At 48.3% G+C, this 13,234-nt stretch overlaps 1 protein-coding gene across 1 annotated transcript in view; it reads right to left on the reverse strand.

The window, feature by feature from the left end:
- The window catches only part of CHD1 (chromodomain helicase DNA binding protein 1), a 1,592,763-nt gene that overhangs the window by 1,276,236 nt on the left and 303,293 nt on the right, over positions 1-13,234 (reverse strand). The gene's annotated exons all lie outside the window — the stretch shown is intronic.

Here is a 13,234-nt window from a genome sequence, read left to right on the forward strand (position 1 = left end):
GTGATGGCTGGAGTAGGAGGTGTGGATAACCATGACTGCAAGAGCGACCTTTCGTCCCTCTAGGTTTAAATGCCACAGATCCAGCTGGCCCAAGGTGTAGCTGGATTGCCACAACGGATCTGCACACCCTAGCTCATTCAGTTGGAGCTCTCCCTCCCCCATCGCGGTCTGAAGATTTTGCTTGCCTTGTGACCGTGTAGGGGGCGATTCGATGTGTTGGCAGGTGGGGAAGCCAGTGCGCGAATGGCACCACTCCACATTCAGGGCTAGAGATCACAGGCTGCAGATGGGATTGGGCACATGGAAGGTGCGATTGGCCTCCCGACATCCCCTGGCCTGGAGACTCTCCCGCATTGGTGTAAGGTACAGGGAAGACATGCAGGAGAAGCACTGTGTCCCCCTACGCTGGACAGGCTGTGCTGTCGCTGGGCTGCTAGGGACACCCACAGATTGACACATGTGAGATATTGGAGTCTTTGTTGAGCAAATCCGGTGCTCACGGGAGACAGTCTGTAAGGTGAGTGAAGGACAGGTCCTCCAGGCTCTGTTGGGCTGCTGGCTACTCCGGTTTCTTCGCTGTAGGTAGGCCAGAATTGAGACAAGCCGGTAGGGCTGAGGCCAAAGCAGTAGGTGTCCTCTTCCTGGGTCAGCACGGTTCTTCAGTCATTCTTTCTTCCTCGAATCTGAGGTGACAAGGTTCAATGCCCCTGAATACTAAATGTAGGTGCGTTTACAGGATTGTGTAGGTCGGGACCAAAGGGTCCCTTCCTTAGGGTGAGTACACCCCCTACTATGCCAACCTCCAGTGGGAGGGAGGCATGAGTCTCTTCCCAATTGGTGGAGTCCCCGCATCTTCAAGATGGAGGGAACTGAGATGCAGGCTTCACCTCGCCTCCCCCCTGAGGGGTGGGGTTGGCAAGGTGGGCACACCTCTTCCAAGCTTGGTTTTCCCACTGATTCTCCCACCCTAAGTGAGGGTCAGAACCGGTGTGAGCCAGTTGCTGGGGGAAGCAAAATACATCTTCCAAAAGTGGCAGGCCTTTGAAGCTTCCCCTTTCAAGGACCTAGTCCATTCTGGAGGAGAAGGCATGACACCTCTGCCCAGGATGCGCTTTATTACTGGACACTGGGAGCAGAGGCTCTCTACCAAGGGGTCCAGAAACATGTCTGGTGGTGTCAAATGGTGGGCAGCCATTTAGGAACCACAACAGGGCTGGTCATTTTCAGAAGGCATCTCTAAGATGCCCTCTGTGTGCATTTTTCATTAAATCCCACACTGGCATCAGTGTGGGTTTAATGTGCTGAGGCGTTTGCTCCAAACTTCCCAGGATTCTGTGGAGCCTCTTTGGAACTGTGGAGTTCATAATGACCAACTCAAAGACCATGTACTTCTTATGGCTTCACTGCACTTACAATGTCTAAGAATGGACTTGGACACTGTAGGGGTACAGGGCTCATACCACTTTAGGGCTAGTGCACCCTGCTAGAGGGGTGACTTACGTAGGCCTCAAGCAGTGGGTTGCAAGCATAGTACACAAGGATTTGTGCCATGTCGACTATTCACTTTTCTCTGGACAAAAACATGCAGCCTGCAATGGCAGTGTGTGTGTGTTAAAGTGCATGGTCTCTAAAGGTGTACTGATCTAGATAAGGCAGCTATAATGGAGGAAAAGGGAAGACATTATTCTAAAATAACAGTCGATTAAATCCTCCAAGGAGCTTTTTAATATTATTAGATAGGGGCTTCAATGGCATTTTTAGGGAACATTCCCTTAGATGACATCTGCAGAGCAGCTACATGCTCTAAAACGCACACATTCACAAAACACTATTGTGCAGAAGTGCAAACAAAACAGCAAGCTGCTGTAGGCTAAGCAGTACTCAAAACATTATTTCAAACTACTGCAACAGATACAGGTGGTCGCCGCTAAGGATGGGTACTGCTATTCAATCTATGTATAGCGTGTAATCTTCAGCTCATATGCCTCGAACGGAAAATGCTACTTACCAGTATGCATCTGTTCTTGGCAGGTAGAGCTGCAGATTCACACACGCCCACCTGCCTCCCTGACTACCTTTATCTGTTCCGATATTATCTTAATTAGATACAGCATACATGGGTATCTTTTCTGTTTCCTACAAGACTCCATAATTTCCCTGCCGTCGAAAAACAATCTGAAGATGGAGCCGATGCCGATGCACACTATCATCCAAAGGAGGAGTCACCTATCTTGTGACTTCAAAAGACTTCTCCAAGATAAAAACAAGGGCAAACATCCGGGCCCAACACTAGATGGTGATCTATGCATAGTGTGTGAATCTGCAGCTCTCGCTACATGCCAAAAACAGATGCATTGTGCATAGTGTGTGAATCTGCAGCGCTCTCTACATGCCAAGAACAGATGCATACTGGTAAGTAGCATTTTCCTTACAAAATCGCATAAATAACCAAAACGTATTTACTTACATGTTTACAGGAAATGTCCCAGTGCTGAATCCAGGTAGCCAGCACTGAGTAAGAAAAGTAACGTACAAAGTAACTTATCTGTAATTTACTGAAAAAGCCTATTCTTTTCAATACACTGTTTTTCTTCCACAAAACGACTGTGTGAAGTTTTGAAATCTTAAAATATTCTGTAAAAATCATGCGAATAATCAAAACGTAATTACTTACCTGTTTACAGGAAATATCTCAGTGCTGAATCTAGGTATCCAGCCCTGAGATAGAAAAGTAACTTAAAAAGTAACTTACCTGTAATTTACTGAAAAAGCCTATTCATTTCAATGTACTGTATTTGCTAAAAGTGGCAACCTACTGCATCCCCTGCAAATCAAACAAATGCTATCCTGACTACACTGAATTACAGGAGATTATTATGCATTGCAATTTAGTTTATATAGCACTAACTACTCCAGACGAGGTCTTTGAGTACTTTACACCAGGCAGCACTACGTTTCAGAGTCAAAGGCTAGTAGTAAATTCAGTAATTATTGGTATTCGTCTTGTGCTCTCAAGGAGATCACTCCATGCATTTACCCTAGTGTCTTTTTGGTGGATTAAATTAGTAGGATTTGATCATTATTAGAGGCACGGGGTATGTGAGTTCATGTAGGTGGGTGATTAGTAGATGATCTAGATGAGATACAATTCAGTTAGGTTGCAGGATATAACTTCCAAAGAAGGACACCTTTAATTACTTTTGAGATGAGGTGTGGGTAAGTTGCAGAAATACAAAAGAGATTAAGGCAAACATGCATGCATGTGATTTAGGATAGGACTGCACTCCAAGAGGAGGCTTGCAGAGGAAGTAAAGTAAGGAGTTGTTCACTCAAAGAAGAGGTAATAATCCGAATCGAGGCTATATGGGTATATTTTGTTCCTGTTATGACCATACTTCACTTACTGTCATATCCATCAAGTGTGCATCTCGGTCTTTCATCGATACATCAATAGTTAGATGAAAGTGTGGTTTGATCTAGTAAAGGTGCTGGCCAGCATACACATTTGTTTTTCTTGCCCCTTGGGCATGGATTCTTTCTTCTTGTTGATTAACTGTATGAAGCCGACCAAATGGTCTGTAATTTGCCTCCATTGCTTGTCTGGAGCCTCCTGAAGGGGTCCTCATTCACAGTCTACAGTGCAGTAGGACTGGGATTGAAGAAGAAAGTAACCCTAATAATACTTTGAATTATCTGATCTTTATTTAATACGTTGAGCTCAGCTCCTGATCCACTGTGACTAACTTGTCGATCCTTTCCTGTGAGGGATACGCTTAGCTGATCTGCAGATATGTTCGCCTCTAAGAACAATATCTTCTGAGTTGGCAGAAGGATTGGCTTGTCAAAAATTAGTGCGAGACCCACTTCCTTTAGAAATCGTTGGTCTAAGATAGTGCTGTAATTGTCTGTTGTGGTGTTGGAGCTTTAATAAACAAATTGAGCCAGTTGTTGTGGTACAGATCTATATATTCTTAGCTCCTGGTGATGTAACAGGCATTTAGCATATATGAATATGTACAATGCTGTGATTAAAAGGCAAAGAAAAAAATGAATAGTCACGTGATAGGATCTCCAACTTTTAAACAGTTTTATATATATATGAAAGTTAAGCTTTGGAATAAATGTTATTGCACCTTCTCTGTCCAGAAACTTCAAAGATAGCCCTTCTAGGCCATACCCACTTTGAAAATGCATGCTATATCAACATGCCAGCATCATACAGAAGCAAAACGGTGGGAGCGTGCATTGCTTTGCCAGCACAAAAACCACCCTTGTAAACTACCTTTTTCTAAATGCAGCATACAGACCTAACACTAAAGTAAACCCTTTTGATATTTACAGCATTACAGCTACTAATTCCAATAGCATCGTAGAGGTGAGGTGTTCTTGGAAGAAAACAAACCTTTATGAGAACAATCCTAGCTTTCTTCCATTCTGTTGAGGAAAGTGTGACGCACTCTGAGCCTTGGAATAGAGCAAAGGATATGTCCAAGATATCTTGCAATTTTGTCAAAAAATGTACCAGATTTTTTTGAGCTATACACCGACTATTTAATACTGTACACAAGTGACCCAGAGACAGCTATCACGAGGGTGGAAGAGTGTATGGGTGAGTTTTGATCACTCTCCGGGTTTCTTGTTAATAAAACTAAGACAGAGGTGATGTGTTGGAATCTGGAGTGGTCAGGGACAGTAAGTGAAGTGATGAGATACTTGGGGATCTATGTAGTGAAGGAAGTTGAAAAGATACCAGAGTTGAACATCAAGAGGGTGGTAAAGGAAATTGATAGTCTCTTTAGCAGATGGAGGAATCTCCCCCTGACCTTCTATGGGAAAACCAACTTAGTGAAGATGGTTATCCTTGGTTATCCTTCCTAAGTTGTCCTACCTCTTCTCTTCAATTCCATTAACATTTCCTAGCAAAAGTCTGATGAAAGTACAGAGTAAGATCAGCAGTTTCGTCTGGGGCAATAAAGGGGTTCGCCAGGCTTGGAAAAAACTCAGACGCAGATTAAAAAAAGGTGGCTTAGCCCTCCCAGATGTAAGGCTGTACGCAGCAGTGTTCCAGTTTAAAAGCATACGGATGCTGCTAGTGAAGCCTGGGGAATCAGCCTGGGGAGGCTGCTGGGCGAAATGGTACAGGTGGAAGGGAGAGGAGATGGCGAGGCATTTCTGTATAAGTTTGGGTCACCTAGATTCTTCGAGAGGGTGCGTCTGAAAGTTTTGAGGGCAGCTTTGGAGTTATGGTGCAGGCTCAGGCGCAGCTGGGGCATTGGATACTATTCTGAAAATGCCCCCGTGTGGGATGCACCAGGAACACCGGACTGCTTGCAGGACAGTTTGGCATTGCCGATAAAAAGGGCAGGTATCACAATTTGGTCCGAATTGTTGGACTCTGGGGGGATATATCCTTGGGAGTACGTGAGGGCAAAGATCGGCCCGGGGCTCTTAAGATTTAAATGCATACAGCTAACATCATGGTATGAGGCAGAAAAGCGGGAGACCAGTGGAAATAAAGAGATTGAAGACCTGTTGAGAGGGATATGCCCATTAAACAAGGAAATTTCTATGTGGTACAACAGCTTGTTGGAGGTCGAGGACCATGAGACACCCCCCCTTGCTGCAGTTTGGATGGAAACCCCACTTGAACCGTCAACAGACTCTTTGTATGAATTTTCATTAAAGACCCTGTACAGATCTGTCAAGCCTGCCTGTTTAAAAAAAAAACCATTTCTTTGTCATCAATAGACTCTACTACACCCCTGCAAAAATTGCAAAGTTCGCCCCTGACCCTGCCCCCAAATGCCCCAGGTGTGCGACACCTCTCGCCAATGACCTACATATCTTCTATGAGTGTCCAACACTTGCAAGATTTTGGATAGAGGTGGGTGACAATTTACGGGACATTTTTAATACCATCATAGAGATTAATATGAGATTGGTGTTCTTTGGAGACGATGGTCGCCTCAGCCAGAACTTCTCTCAGAAAGATAGGGGTCTATTATTGTATTTGATATTGTTGGCTAGAAGGGAAGTGTGCAAGAGGTGTAAAGATCCCCTACCCCCGCAAAGGGAAGACTGGCTCAAAGCTGCATTCTCTATGGCACGATTAGAGTACGAGGGTGTGGAGGACAAGATATCGACTATTTGCCACCCCCTCGTGAGCTGGGGTAAGAAGCAAAGATTATTGTAAACATCATTGGTCTTGTGATTACACCAGGGTCCCTTACAAAATAAAGGGACTGGTCGGATGACCCAAGCGAGTGCGGTAAGCCGTAGGGGCGACAGATCACGAAGGCGGCTTCATAAGACCCGCAGAGGCTTGAAAGGTGAGATGAGGACCAAAAAAAAAAAAAAAAGAAATATACCAGATTAGGTAACACCAGAGCTTGCACAGCATTATACAGTGCGCTGGCAACTCCAAGTTCAAGCCTCTAGGAGTTGTGCACATCTCAGGAACAATATATGGAAGTACAGAAGGTCTGAGCAACCGGCTGAGTGTGAACTCATAACTAATCTTAGCCTGAGAAGGGACGCATGACCGAATATAGGAAGGGATTAGGTGATGCTAATTGCTAAAGGGATTTCTTGCTCTGCGCTGGGTCAGAGTTGAGCAGGCCTCAAGATGGCAGAATTGAAAACCGAGGTTATACTAAATCAATACATCTTTCCTTTACTCTTTTTAGGTCGAGCCTAGCGTACCCAGCGCAAAGCGCTGTCGCCAGCGAGCTCTATTGTTGTGGACTTGCCTCGGAAGCGGAACAGGAGATGGGCACGTGCAGAGCTTTTGGCGATTTGAGTAGGTGTACGCGCTTCTAGCCACGCGGTGTGCACATCTCCTGTCCCCCTTCAAGGACAGGCCGATGTGCACGCTCACACCGTGCCTACAACACTCGCATGTCGCTCTTTCAGTTTCCCTGCGCGTCTTCTGTTACTTCCCTCCCCTTGCTACTCTAGTCCCCACCCCACTCTCTCTGCTGTTCAAACGCAGTGCGCAGTGCACTGTAGAGAAAACTAATTCGGAACGCAGCTGTGCACTTCCTAAAGTCGATCTAACTGTGCAACTCCACAACACAGCTCTCACAAACCAAAGGTGCAATGCGCAGCGCTGTACACACAGCTGCCTTTATTTAATTACCCAGTCGAGGCTGCTCGTCTACAACCATGTGTGTGTGAGGGCCGCGAGGTACCTGTCCAGCTCTTCCTAGTTGGATAACTAAGTCATCCCTCCTCCAGCGCAGCCATCTCCACGGCTCCGGCTGCAGCCCATTCACGGCACCCCCCTGTCCTTCATGCCTTCGTCTCTTTGATCCTCTTCCTGCTCACAGGGTTTAAAAGAGCACCACGTGGGATCGCGACCACGCTCGGCGCCCCCCATCGACCCACCTCTCCATCCGGTGGGTGTTCTCACTCGTGGACTGTCAGCTCCAGCACAACGGTCTCCAGCCCCAGCTTCGTTGAAGCGGTAGCAGCAGGCGCCCCTACCGGTTCTTTGTTCTGCCGCTGGGGCACCGGCACAGCCCGGTCAGTATTGGCGCACGAGCAGGCCCACGTTGTAGACCAGCACCCATCTCCTGTGTGTGTGTCCAGTGCCTGGAGTCTGCCTCGGGGCCTCCCACCGGCGTAGGCTCACAGTCGGCACCTCCCGCCAGGCTTTGTTACAGACACGCCTTCATTCCGTTCCACAAACTCCCCGCCCTCTTCTTCCATCTCGACTAACCTCTGACATCCTTAGGCCCCTTCCAATCACTACCCTGATCGTCTCGCAGTCTTCCACCCAATCACCCTGGAGGCAATCAATCAATGTCCGGCTGCGGGCCAATCGGAATCTCAGCGGGATGCCTTTAATAGCTCTAATCGCTACCTAAGGTTCCCACAGCCTTGGATGTGTAACTTTCCTTGCACTCTTGCGCCCTCCTACTTGGTGTGGTTTACAGGCTCAGCAGTGACTTCAGCGATGTACGGTTGTTGCTGTTCTTGGTAAATTGTGACGTCAGGTTGTGGGGTGCACATCGCCCCGCTCGCTGTTACCATAGAGGTGCTCATTCCTTCCTTTCGGTACGATGAGAGTGACCTGGAGCCCAAAGGGTACACGGTAAGGAGGAGGTAGGGTTTCAGGGCACAGAAAGACCAGTAGAGTGGTGTGCAACCACCATCGTCATTCGTGCGTGCACCACAAGCTCACGTATTGCATCACTGCGAGTCTCCGATAGTGCAACTGAATGAAGCTGTAACAGCATCATTGCATGTTGCAAATAGCATCACTTAGAGTAGGGTCATGCGGGGTAGGGAGCATCAGTGCACGAGGCTGTGCTGCAGTATGGGTTGAAGCTTTGCAGCATCCAATTATTGATATGCCTGCGTGATATCTTTTTTTTTTATATTTCTTTTTATTGAAAAAATTTATATAAACAGCAAGGCAGAGAAATATTTTACATACAGTGCCGATTCCAAGACGGGGAAGGGAAAGCAATACAAAGAAATCAGCAATCAGTGTAGGAGAAAGAGGGCAGGGCAAAGTTTAAGCATATACAGTACAGTAAGTGGAATGCGGGGCTAGGGGAAAGTGGGACATCGGGGCGATCTACAACAGGAGGAGTACATATATCTCCACGGTAGCTTTTCCAGGGTCCCCACACACTACACCATTTCCGGAGTCGGCCCCGGGCCAAGTACACAGTCTTCTCTCTGAACATGCACCAGTCCATGTTTTCCTTCCATGCCGCGACCGTAGGCAGCCTCGGGGACCCCCACAGTTGAGCAATATCTCTCTTACCAATCATGGCCCCCAGGGTCACCCACTGAGTCTGCGCTACGTTGTGATCCGTAGGTTCCCAAACATTCAGCAAACAGCGTCTAGCCTCCGGTAAGAGGGCAATCCCCGTCGCCACATTCATTACCTCATGTACCTTGCTCCAGAAGGTCGCGATCTCACGACATTCCCAGATAATATGAAGGAACGTCCCCACCTGTCCACATCCACGCTTACACAGACCATCCTCAGAAAAACCCATGTGGACCAAACGAGGGCCCGTGACACAAATCCTATGCAGAATCTTAAGTTGGACCGAGTCGAGCTGGGATTGGGACCTCCTTTGGAGAGGAGATCGCAGATTGCCAGTCCTTGCAGATTGCCAGTCCTCGTCATCCAGTTCAAGACCGTCACGGGTTCACAAGTCTCGAAGATGCAATAGGAGGTCTGATCTATCATTGATTAGTTTTTTATAGACTAGAGAGATGGTGCTATCAGGCACATAGCCATCCAACAATCTATCTTCGAGCGGGGACGACTCCGAATTGCCTCCCCGACCGGGAAAACCGACCTCAAAGCATGGCGAACCTGGATATAACGGTAGTATTCCGAATTATTTAAGTCAAACTCCTCCTGCAACGACTCAAACTATCTTACCTGACCCTTGACCCAAAGGTCCCCCACCTTACTAATACCAATGAGGTCCCATTTATCGAACCCCTTGGTATTCCACAATTTGCCAAGTTTATCTGAACCAAATAGCGGGGTCGCCCGAGTCAGACGATCCATCCATCTCATTGCGCTAGTCGCGTCCTGCCACAGGCATACTGCAATCCTCGTAGGTCCCGACAAAGCCTTGACCACCGATTTAGAGTATAGTGCCCTATAATAGTTGCCACCACGCAGAAGCCACCTATCCATGGCGAAGGCGGGGTTCAAGTCTGGACCATACATGCCGTGATTAATCGCTCCCAATTGGGATGCCCAATAGTATTGCTTTATATCCGGGAGAGCTATACCCCCATAGTACCAAGGGAGTGTCAGCTTAGCGAGCGAGATACAAGGTCTACCGTCCCATATCAATTTCCTTTGAAGAGCCTCAATCGCCCGGAAATAACTAGCGGGAACAATATCAAAAGTATTCTGAAGAGCATAGAGAAAACGAGGTAAAGACATCATTTTGAAAAGGGCAGCACGACCAAGCGGTGAAAGTGGAAGCTTACGCCAACCCGCAACATCTTGCTTCAATCTAGACAAGGACAGAATGAGATTCCGCTCGTACCGTACTGCAGGGTCCAATGAAATATAAATACCGAGGTATTTAAACCCCGTGTGCGCAATCTGGATGGGACAGTTGAGTGGGAGAAGAGGAACGTCGCCCGAAAGGACGTATAAGTAGGATTTCGTCCAATTAATAATGAGGCCTGAGTTTCTACCAAATGAGTTCAAGACATCGCATAATACTATCAAAGATTTTCGTGGTGAAGTCAGATACAACAAAATATCGTCTGCATAAAGCGAGATACAATCTTCGAATTCAGAGGACCATCGAATACCCTTCATCGAGGGCTCCCAACGGATCCACGCCGCGAGAGGCTCGAGGGCCAAAGCGAACAGAAGATGCGACAAAGGTCAGCCCTGACGCGGCCCCCTCTCGAGACCAAACAGAGTTGAGACGCGGCCATTAACAACAATTTGCGCTAGGGGGTCCTCGTAGAGCAACCTAACCCAGCCAATAAAACCTGGCCCGAACCCAAACTTAACCAACGCGGCACGTAAGTATGACCATTCCACGGTATCAAAGGCCATCGTGGCATCCAATGACGCCAAGATGGCCGGCTCACGCAACGTCGATGCTCTCGCGAGAACACCATGCAGGCGCCGGAGATTTAGGGCGGTGTTCCTATGTGGGATGAAACAAGATTGATCCGGATGTATCAGCTCACCAATAATAGTGATCAATCTATTTGCCAGGACCTTTGCCAGAATCTTTGGTTCGGCGTTCAATAGGGAAATGGGATGATACGACGCACACTTGTCCCTGGGCTTCCCCTCCTTGTGAATCACCACAATGGTCGCTAACCGCTGATCACGGGGGAGAGAGCCACACTCCCGAGACTCCAAAAACATATCACGCGGATAGAGAGCGATTTTATCAGGTTTCGGCTTGTAGAGTTCAATAAGTAGGCCGTTAGGAGCCATTGCTTTCCCCGGACGCAGGGAGCGAATCGCTAAAGCCACCTCATCGGCTGTTATTGCAGCGTCCATTTGTTCCCTATCAATATCAGAGAGTCGCGGCAAGGATATATCCCGTAACAAGAGATGTGAGTCCTCCTCCGGTCTATCAGAGACAGAGGAGTACACCGCCTGGAAATGATTCGCGAACTGCTGAACGATCTCTTTAGGGTCGGAAACCCGAACACCACTAGCCGTCTCAATCACCGGTACCACCCGACTAGCTCTATCCCTCTTATCCAACCACGCAATTAATTTACCAGCCTTATCCCCCACATCATATAAGCGTCCCTGCTGCTCTCTACTCATGGCCTTAGCTGCGTCAGTGACCAAAGCCCTGTAGTCAAGTTGCTTAAGTCGCAGTACATGTATCGCAGCACGGGTTACCCCCGGTTCCAGATCAAGCTCCAAGTCCACTATCTCCGTTTCGATCTTAACCACTTCCTCGGCCTTCTGTTTCTTAACACTCGCTATTAATGACAGGGCCTGACCCCTAAGGACGGTCTTAAAAGCCTCCCAGAGAGATACGGCCGAGGAAACCGAGCCCTCGTTCTCTGAGAAATACTGGTCAAGGGATTTTACCAAGGCGGTCCGAGTTTTGGGGTTTCGGAGGTACCAGAGGTTGATCGGGGCCACCCGGTCCTCAGTCTCAGAGCCCAGCTCCATCCGCAACCAAAAAGGAGAGTGATCGGAAATACCACGGGCCAAATGTCTAACCTCGGTGACAGAGAGGGCCTGCGCTGCCGGTACCAATACATAGTCAATTCTGGAAAGGCTACCGTGCGCACTAGAGTGGAAAGTATACTGCTGCCGTGCTGGGTGCAACATTCTCCAACAATCAACCAAACCTAGGGTATCAAGGAAATCAGATAGCCAGTTTTGTGCACTTCTCAGATCCCTGGGTGGGTGCCGATCCATCATACCAGAAACCACTGCATTAAAGTCACCACCCATGAGTAGTGATCCCTCAGGGAGAGCTAGGAGCACCTGCCCCAAGTCAGCAAAAGTAGTCGACTGCAAGCCAGGGGGAACATACACAGAAACCAGGGAAATAGTCCGGCCCTCCCACCTACCCGTAAGAGCAACATAGCACCCTCTATCGTCGAGGACAGTGGAGTCAATTTCAAGTGGGAGAGAAGTCTTGATCAGGATACCCACCCCTCTGGAGCCAGAGGAGAACCCGGCATGAGCAGCCAATCGATACCCCCTTCTATTCATAGCACGACAGGTATTGCCAATCAAGTGAGTCTCCTGAAGCAGGACTAAAGTTGCAAAACGACACTACGTTTTATCCCATCCCCCAGCCCATTTACATTCCAACTCATCAAGTTCAGCCCTCCACCCCCCATCCCAAAAAAGAAAGAAGATCCAACCCCGGGTAGAATACAGCACCTCGTTCAAACTAGACATGGATACATTGCCTTGCAAGGAAACACGCACAATCCCCAACAAAACCCCCCAAACCCCCCAGCAACATCCCATTACAACACCCCCCACCCTGCACCCCGGCGTAGTACCAGAAAACCACCCTAACTTGCAGTGTGCCTGCCGCCCCCCCCCCCCCCATCTAACTAAGCTACAAGAAGAAACACTGAGGAGGAAGCAGAGCCACTACTGACCCCACAACCCCCAAAATGTATATCGAGTCAATTGTCAGGAGTATTGAACCACAGTTCGAGGCCAGCAAGAGACCCCAGGAAACCATCTGCCGGCACCTATTCCTGTTCTGTCGGTCCACCCTCCACTCCAGCAGTCTGTTTCTCCGATGGAGGCTGATTCGATAGAGAGTCAAGCCAGTCTGCCACCACCTCTGGGCGATCGAAAAAATAAGTTCGCTCTGCATGTTCAATATGCAACTTGGCCGGAAAAAGCATGGCATATTTGAGGCCCATGTCTTGCAATAGTTTCTTCACACCCATGAAGCCAAGTCTTTGCCTCTGGACCGATTGGGTAAAGTCCGGGTAGAAGCGGACAGTGGTGTTTTCAAACTTTGTAGGGCCACCCATCCGTGAGGCCTGTAGGACAGCGTCCCTGTCTCGAAAATTGAGGAGTCTGGCTATTATAGGACGTGGCGGGGCTCCTACCTTCGGTGGGCCACCCGGAACTCTGTGGGCACGCTCGATCGTAAAGAAATTACTCAGACCCTTGGGTGCAAGATGGCGGATAATTAAGTCTTCAACAAAGAGGTCAGCTGCCGGATCCTCTGCTTTTTCCGGGACCCCAATGATACGGACATTGTTCCGCCGA

This window comes from Lissotriton helveticus, chromosome 2_1 (assembly GCF_964261635.1).
Source record: "Lissotriton helveticus chromosome 2_1, aLisHel1.1, whole genome shotgun sequence".
NCBI lineage: Eukaryota > Metazoa > Chordata > Amphibia > Caudata > Salamandridae > Lissotriton > Lissotriton helveticus.